The sequence below is a fragment of the Grammomys surdaster genome, unplaced genomic scaffold (genome assembly GCF_004785775.1).
Source record: "Grammomys surdaster isolate TR1022 unplaced genomic scaffold, NIH_TR_1.0 187, whole genome shotgun sequence".
Classification (NCBI taxonomy): domain Eukaryota; kingdom Metazoa; phylum Chordata; class Mammalia; order Rodentia; family Muridae; genus Grammomys; species Grammomys surdaster.
The window spans coordinates 7242123-7249960 of NW_021604632.1; positions in this window are offsets into that span (position 1 = coordinate 7242123).

Here is a 7838-nt window from a genome sequence, read left to right on the forward strand (position 1 = left end):
TCTTCTTCTTCTTCTTCTTCTTCTTCTTCTTCTTCTTCTTCTTCTTCCTCTTTTTGGGACAAGGTTTTTATTTGAGAGTAGTAGTATTCTAAAGAGACCTATTTCTGTGAGTAAACACTTGAAGTATACACTAACTGGGTGTATTTCATGGTAATGAGATATGTACACTCTATCTCAATGAAGTCATTAACAAAACCCAAAGCTAGAGCTCTCACCTGAATTGCAGCCGATTGGCTAATAAACCAAGCACACATGACATCTTAGAAAGTGTCTAATTTATGTTTATTGTTCTAACAAGCTATAATAGGACTTCTAAACACCCACAGGAAGAAGTGAAGTTACCCCTCCCCACAAAGCCTCTGTCACAGGTCTTATCTAGATGCTACAAAATATATAGTGTCATGCAACTGATTCTCCAGGCATTGCTGTCAAGATTTCTCCCTGATGCTGAAGGATCAAGACTTTGTTTAGTCTTGATGCTCAAATGATGCTTTTTTGTTTTTGTTTGTTTTGGAAACCATGCTCTAGTAATATTATGCTTCCTCCTCCCATCTAGCTCTAAGTATTCTCTATGTTTCTCTCATCAGAAAACAGAAAAGCAGCTTATGGCTTGCAGCTCATTTCAAGGCCCAGGTGTACCATTCCTGCTGCTGAGTTCTCCCCACCATTGGAGTGACGGCTTATCCTAGAAGATCAGGTAGGTGACTAGTTCCTTAGGCATATTCTCTTCCTTCCAAGAGTCTATATGCAACCAAACAACTTCCTCTTCTCTGTCGCAGCTGCTCCAGAAGGATACCCAGGTCTGGCATTTTGAAAACAATGATGGAGCATGGTTGGTTCAAAGAACAGGCTTCCCCCTCCCTTCTTCTGTGCCAGTTGCTTATACTAACATGTTTCCTTCCAAAGGTAGCACCTGGCCTAAAAATACATGTGAGACAGGGGGAATCTAGTTTGGACTTCTCTTTTTTGAAAATTTAAAAGAGAACAGAGAGATTCAGCAAGGATCTTGCCTTCCTGTTCAAAAGCACTGCCTTTATATCTGCCTTTGATCTGGTGGATGGGTACATTGAAAAGTTGAACTGCCCCGGAACAGGGTCTTCATCAGGGATAATCATGGAAATTCCACATAGCTTTCAGATGTGACTTAACTGAGCTTTGTGTGCATGGATAGACTGCTTTCTGTCTGTTATCCCCTGACTCTTAGAACCTGATGTTTTTGCTAGCAAGGAATAGTCCAGTTCTTCACAGATTTACAAGACCCTGAAGAGTAGAATGTTCAGGGACACTCTGAGCATAGACACAGCATCAAGGTTCCTCTACTATGGCAAGAGACAGCCTCTAGCTGGGATGCTGAGCCTGGTTTACAACTTCTATATGCTAACATTTTACTTGTAAAGGTGGAGTGCTTTGAGGGTCTCTTAAACAAAGGCATCTTAATAATTCATTAAAAACATACCCATAGGTTCATCTTTAGTGTATATTGTCATTAATAGATGACACTAGATATTTGATCAGGAGAACAAACTAGAAGCTTGGAGAGGTAAATACGTAGGAACACACTTGAAATGTATTTCTTCCATGTCTCCTGGTGTATGTAGGTAAACATTACCAATTCTAAGAGCAGTATTATCTGTATTCCATCAATATAACACATCCCACTTATGACCATAATCCACAAAGTTAAAAGTAACTATCTTTTATTTTTTTCAGACCTGAGGACCAATCCCAGGGCCTTGCACTTGCTAGGCAAGCGCTCTACCACTGAGCTAAATCCCCAACCCTGTAACTATCATGTTTAAAAAGACTCTACATATATTTTATGATTCAGCTTGGGTTAACTCAGTCACCACAAGAAGGTAGTGACATAGGTATTATTCTTATCCCTGTTTTAGATCTAGGGAAAGGGCTTCAGACTATCTAGCTGGGAATTTTAAAGCCTGGGATAACAATTCAGATACGCCTAAATCTACAGTGTTGTCATCCAATTTGCCACACGGTAAAACACGATCAACCACATGCATAAAATGCAGTTTAGAAGTAAGAGGAGACTCACAATACTACTAGAGATAAATGCTCATAAGAATAAAATGTGGGTGACGCCAAACTCTCTCCTCTGTGTGAAAAGATGACTTTTGTTCCTTTACTAAAATAGACCAACAAGAGAGAGGTTGAAAGCAAATCCAAGCTGATCGATACTTTCTACTTGTGATGTGTACAAAAGCCCTTCCCAAGTAGTCAGTGCAAATTCACATTGCTTTCCCCCTCTTCTCCATGGTGAATCAGCACACAGATGGATCTCTCTGGCTTCCTCATGCCTGGGATGCCCATGCTAGTTTTCTGCCAGAACTGTGGTTGAGAGGTAAATGTGGACTTCCCTGGCCGGCTTGTATTGACTCTTCCTGCTTAGAGTCAGCTTTATTGAGTTTCTGAACAAATGTATAATTTAAATAAACCCTTTCTCAAAGGGCAGAAAAGGAGGTTTTTGCTCTTCTGTTTTGATTTCTAAATTTAAAGATGATGAACTGGACTCCTCTCAGATGGCACACTGTCGATTCCAGGATTCATCCTGCTTTTAGCAAGTGATCATGCTTTGCAAGGGAGAGTTTCCAGAGCTCCCTGGATTTTAGGTAGAGTGGACTGCGCAGATGGAAGCTTTCCCCACCCTTTCTATCCAGCTTTGCTTGTGTCGACTACATTTTCAAGTTTCCCCTCAATGATGGAGTTGTTTCTTAGCATCTTGTGCGCTTAGCCATTTAATTAAAGCAATCCATATTGAATTCATGTCCAGATGCCTTGACCGGCCGAGCCAGATCCTCATTGGCATGCCAGCTGCTCAAAGAGGAACAGGGCCCCTTGCATACTAATCAGCGGAGGAGGCAGTGATTCATCAGCCCATGATACCGCTCCAGCATCTACAAGCACTTATGACATGTAATTGGTGGTGCATAAGCAAGCCAGGCCACATTAAAAACCCCACAGATAGTCAGAGATAAAAATTAATGACTTTTGCTTTGTGTAATCCGGCATGCCTTGGTGGGTAAGGGAGGGGGGTTGGGATTAATGGGCAAATCTAAGTAGGCATCAAGAAACAAAGGCTTTCCTGGCCTTGTTTACATATCGAACAATAAAAACACAAGTGACAAGTTATGGGAAAGGCGAGTGTGAATTTTCGGCACGAGTGAGTTGAAAGACTGGCTTGTAGTTTATTATGGAATCCAAATTTCCATATTCATTATCCCAAAACAAACGTTCTCCGTGGTCTCTTCTGGGACGACAGGCTGAAGCCGTCGCTATTCTTCATCTTTCACGGGGCTGAAGTTGTCCTGATTAGGACTGGGCCGTGCTCACGCTTCATGGCATGTTCCAGCTACTTGGGGACACAATGCAAACCTTTGACGAGCCCAGAGGAATGTAACAGGGATCAAGTAGGGTCACCCTAAGCAGGCACTCATGAGCGGAAGGAGCCTCACATTCAGGGGCTGGATGGGGGAAAGAGAAAGAGTTTTTTGAGCCTTCTACTGATGGGCTAGGGAAATAGCCTGGGTGCCTAGGGAGTAGGGTGAGGAGAAAGGCAAGTAGAGACAACGAATGAAGTGTCTGTCATAACTAAGCTGTGTGGCTCAATGGAGTTAGTTGTTGGGGTGACACCAGTTAAAGCTTTGCAGAATAGAGACAATAAAGGGGGATTCACTTGAAGACAAGCAGGGTAGAGGGCAACACTGAAAGTGTGTTTGTAAGTGGCTACTGAGGTTGTGACAATGCTTCACAAATGTGTTGGGAACTTACTGCCTTGAGTATTTCGTGGGACGTGTGACAGGGACAAATGTCAGTGTTTGATTGATGGGAGTTGCCCTGGTTGTTATTGAAGGGGGCTCCTTTAAGAGGTATGACCTAGTAGAAATCCACCGATGGGCTTGGAACAGGAAAGAGCTTGTAAGTTTGTGGGAGGCTGTGGATAAGTCAGCGAACAGGATCATTCAATAAAGGGGCCCAAGAGTATGTGGGTGCTGGAGTTGGGGGAGAGGCTGGGTCATTATTAAATATTTATGAATGTGATTTGAGGAAGTGAAGGGAGATCATTAAAGACAGACACTAGGACAATGGACTTCGGGCATGCTGGTTTTCTCTATTGTCTCGCTTTGTCTCTCCAGAAAGGCTAGGGGCGATCAATCTGGGGGTGGGGGGGTCAGTCACAGGTATGTCCCACCCTGCTCACACTATTGGATTTGTTCTTGTTCCTTCTTGCTGGTCATTGGAGGACATCAGTGACTTGCTGCACCACAGGTGCACTGTAGGCAGGGAGTAAAGAAAGGGTACCCAACCACAGAAAACTCACGGGAGAGATGGTTTGAAAGAATTCATTTAGCATCTCCCAGTGGGCTAAGAGCACTGCTTGGAGCTGAGCCACCCCTGGTCTTCTGCCTGGTGCTCTATTTTCTTTTGTCTCCACACAACAAAATCCACAGTCTTGTCTTCTTGAAGTGTCTGTCCCCTGTGTTTTTCTCACAGGTACCATGGTCTCCCCATGGGCTGTGACTAGGATGAAAGTCACTCCAGATTATTTTAGTGCTGTTGATACCCAAGGTCTTGGCCCTTTCTCTAGATTCTAGAGACTAGAAGATCATAAACTCTGGATCTGGGCATCCAAAGGACTCACATGTAAGCCTGGCTTTATTATAGTGGTCTGAGACTTAAATATTGTGTGCCAACATCAAAATTTCAGAATAATCTAGGGCTCCATTTGCAGCCATGATATTTCTACTCAATGATACATATCTGTGATCTGAGGAACACTTCCATAATTGAACCCTTGATATGCACTGATGCCTTTGACCTAGGAGAGGGAAGTCAGAGTCATACAGGGATAGCATTGGTGACTTGGTGGCTAACAGTAGCATCATACAGAAACACAAAGAGGAGGGAAACAGTAAAATCTGAGATTCTTTTGCTAAGGCTTAACTTCAGTGCATTCTAGTGAGTGGCTTAGGACAGTCTGTGTTTTGTTCTGTTCTATATGTTCATACTTAAGGAGTCTGAAATGCATGCAGGGCCTGCAAGACTCAAGGGTCTTTACCAAGGAAGGCCTAGCCAGGAGATATTTACAGTATCACAAACCAAACCAAACCAAACCAACAGAACCTGTATATGAAGATCAGATGGGAGAGGTCTAGAATTTTGGGGAAATGAGAGACATTATATAAGCCATAAGAAATCACTGGATGCAATAAACAATATATTTGGGGACAAGGAAACTCTATAATGTTTTATTCAACATTGAAGAGAAGGACATGAATCCAAGATGTTTATACTCAAGGAAATCACACAGACAGTGTGGGAACCCTAAGCTGTCATTTCTTCCTGAGAGAGTGAATCAGGAGATGTGGATGAACCCTTCCCATCAGCTGGTATGAAGGCTACCCGAAGACAAAAAAGGCTGACAAGCTCCTTGGTAACATAAACAGAAAGTTTTGATTTTTTTCCCCCACCACTCTCAACTTTATTTAATAACTAGACCTTCTTCAAAGTTCTCGTGAAACTTATGACATGGTCAAGAGAAGAGACTGGGCTACTACTGAAGAGTCTGCTAGATGGGTCTTTTTGGCTAGCACATGATTTAGTTAGTCCCGAAACAGATCAAAGCCACAGACAACCTCGATGGGGCAGTGATACTGAGAAGCGCTTGGTAAGATCTCTACATGAGAATTCACTAGGGTGAGTGGGTATTCTCTAGAGACAGGCTCTCAAGAGCAGCAGTGGCCAGCGCTTCTACAGGGTAAAACTGACATGCAGAAAAGAGTCATTTTTAGAAACGAAGTTCACAAGAAACCTAGAAGCAAACATTACCTGTTCTTGCCTCTCCTCCCCTCCCTTTTCCTCCCCCTCCTCTCCTCTCTACTTTCTTTTCTCTCATCTGCCTGTCCTTTTCCCTCTACATTTATTTATTAAGCATTTTTAACATGGAAAATTTGAAAACCTATATTATGGTCACTAGGATCCTGACGATGGTATTTATTTGGGAATACTGAGTTCTTGGTAACATATAGAGTGAGGTGACCTGGCACTGTATGAAAGTACTAGGTGTGGAAAAGTCAGAAGGCATTTGGTCTTTCCCGAGGGATAACGGGGACCTCAAACCAAGTACGACTGTGCAAGGGAACAAGAGAGAGGTTGGCACACAGAGCTGCCAAGCACGAGAGACAGAACACAGCAACAAAAGTCGGAATGAGGCCATAGGAAATTTTCACTCTAGGTGGGAAACAGGAGATACACAGGGGAAGGGCTGGGAACCCCCCGCCCCCCCATCCCTAACCAGTGGCAGAAGGTCTGGGTTCTCATGCCAAGTAGGTGACATCGCCATATAGAATTACTGATGAGCGGGGTTGGTGTCTATGGAAATGAGTCGGGATGAACTGAGAGCCATGAGAAAGAAGTGGAGACCAGAGCGATGCTCTTCAGGCGGAAGGAGCAGGAAGAGACAGGAAGTTAACTGTGGGGAAACACACCAGTCTTCAAAGTCCGAAAGTGGGGTTTAAGGGAACGGAGGAGGCTACCGAGGGTCCTCAGTCATATCCATGCCCCCCCATGATGAGTAATCTCCTGAGATGAGAAGGGAGGAGAGGCTGTTGAGGGCACTGACCTGTGAGGAGGCATTTTCATGGAGGTAGGGGCAGAGCTCAGACAGTAGGACTCTAAGGGGTCATGGGATGGTGAGGGCTTAAGGGCAGCAAGGGAAGAAAGCACATTAAGCATAAATGCCGAGGACAGACTGAGTAACGAACTTAGTGGCTAGAATGAAAAGCTAGTTTTGCCTCCAGGAGACCACTTCATCCTGGAAAGTTAAGGAGGTGGGGACCTTCCTGTAGGCTGCTTCCTATCCTCCTTCCCCCGGCAAGCGCCGCTTCCCCCTCCCCACCCCCCAGTAGCTCCTAAGGCTGGCAGAGGGGCCATTGTTCTGCCCACTCCTCAAAGGGCCTATGAGTGGCTACTCACAGTCACTCGCCTTTGTGCTCGGAGAGATTAGAACCAAGGAGCTGGGGGCTCAAGAGCCTGGGAACAGAAGTAGGCACAAGTGGAAGGGGGAGGCCTCTGGGTGGCCAAGTTTGAGTCCCCCCTCCCCTTTCTGGTCCTGGTCTTGTGATCTTCTTTTCAGCTGGGTAAGAGGATCTCTTTTCCTCTTTCCCTTGTCTCAATCTGCTTGACAGGAGAACTTCCTTTGTTCAACTCTAATGTTAATGGCCCCTTTTGTTCTTGAGTTTGTCAGCTTCTCACCAGTGTGTGTGTGTGTGTGTGTGTGTGTGTGTGTGTGTGTGTGTATGTGTGTGTGTGTGTGTGTGTGAATAAGACTACCAGACCAATCTAAACTAAGCAGCTGTCTTCGAAACACAGTTAAAAACATTTAAGGGTATATCTAAATAGTAAGCATAAAATCAAGAATGAGGTAGCAAACTCATGGCTCAAATAGCCTGTGTATTTTTTCAGGAAATCCAAGAAATAAATAAAGCTCTCTATTCCTGCAATTTAATAAGGTTCATTCTTGTAAGAAAACGATGTCAAACTATTTATGGTGTTAACATTAGTAATGATACTAATATTTACTAAATTGTAATTGCAAGACCTTGCAAACAAAGAACAAAGAAACATAAAACAAAGAGCCCGCTCGAACAAACAAACAGCTCTCCCTGTGACTTCAAAATTTCCAGAAATTTTATAATGCTGAATTCAACAAAACGCGGGGATGGATCTGAGATGAGAATCTGCCATGGTTAAAGAACTGGAGCTGGAAAAATGGCTCCAGGGGTAAAATGCTTGCTGCACAAACCTGAGGACCCAAGTGTGGA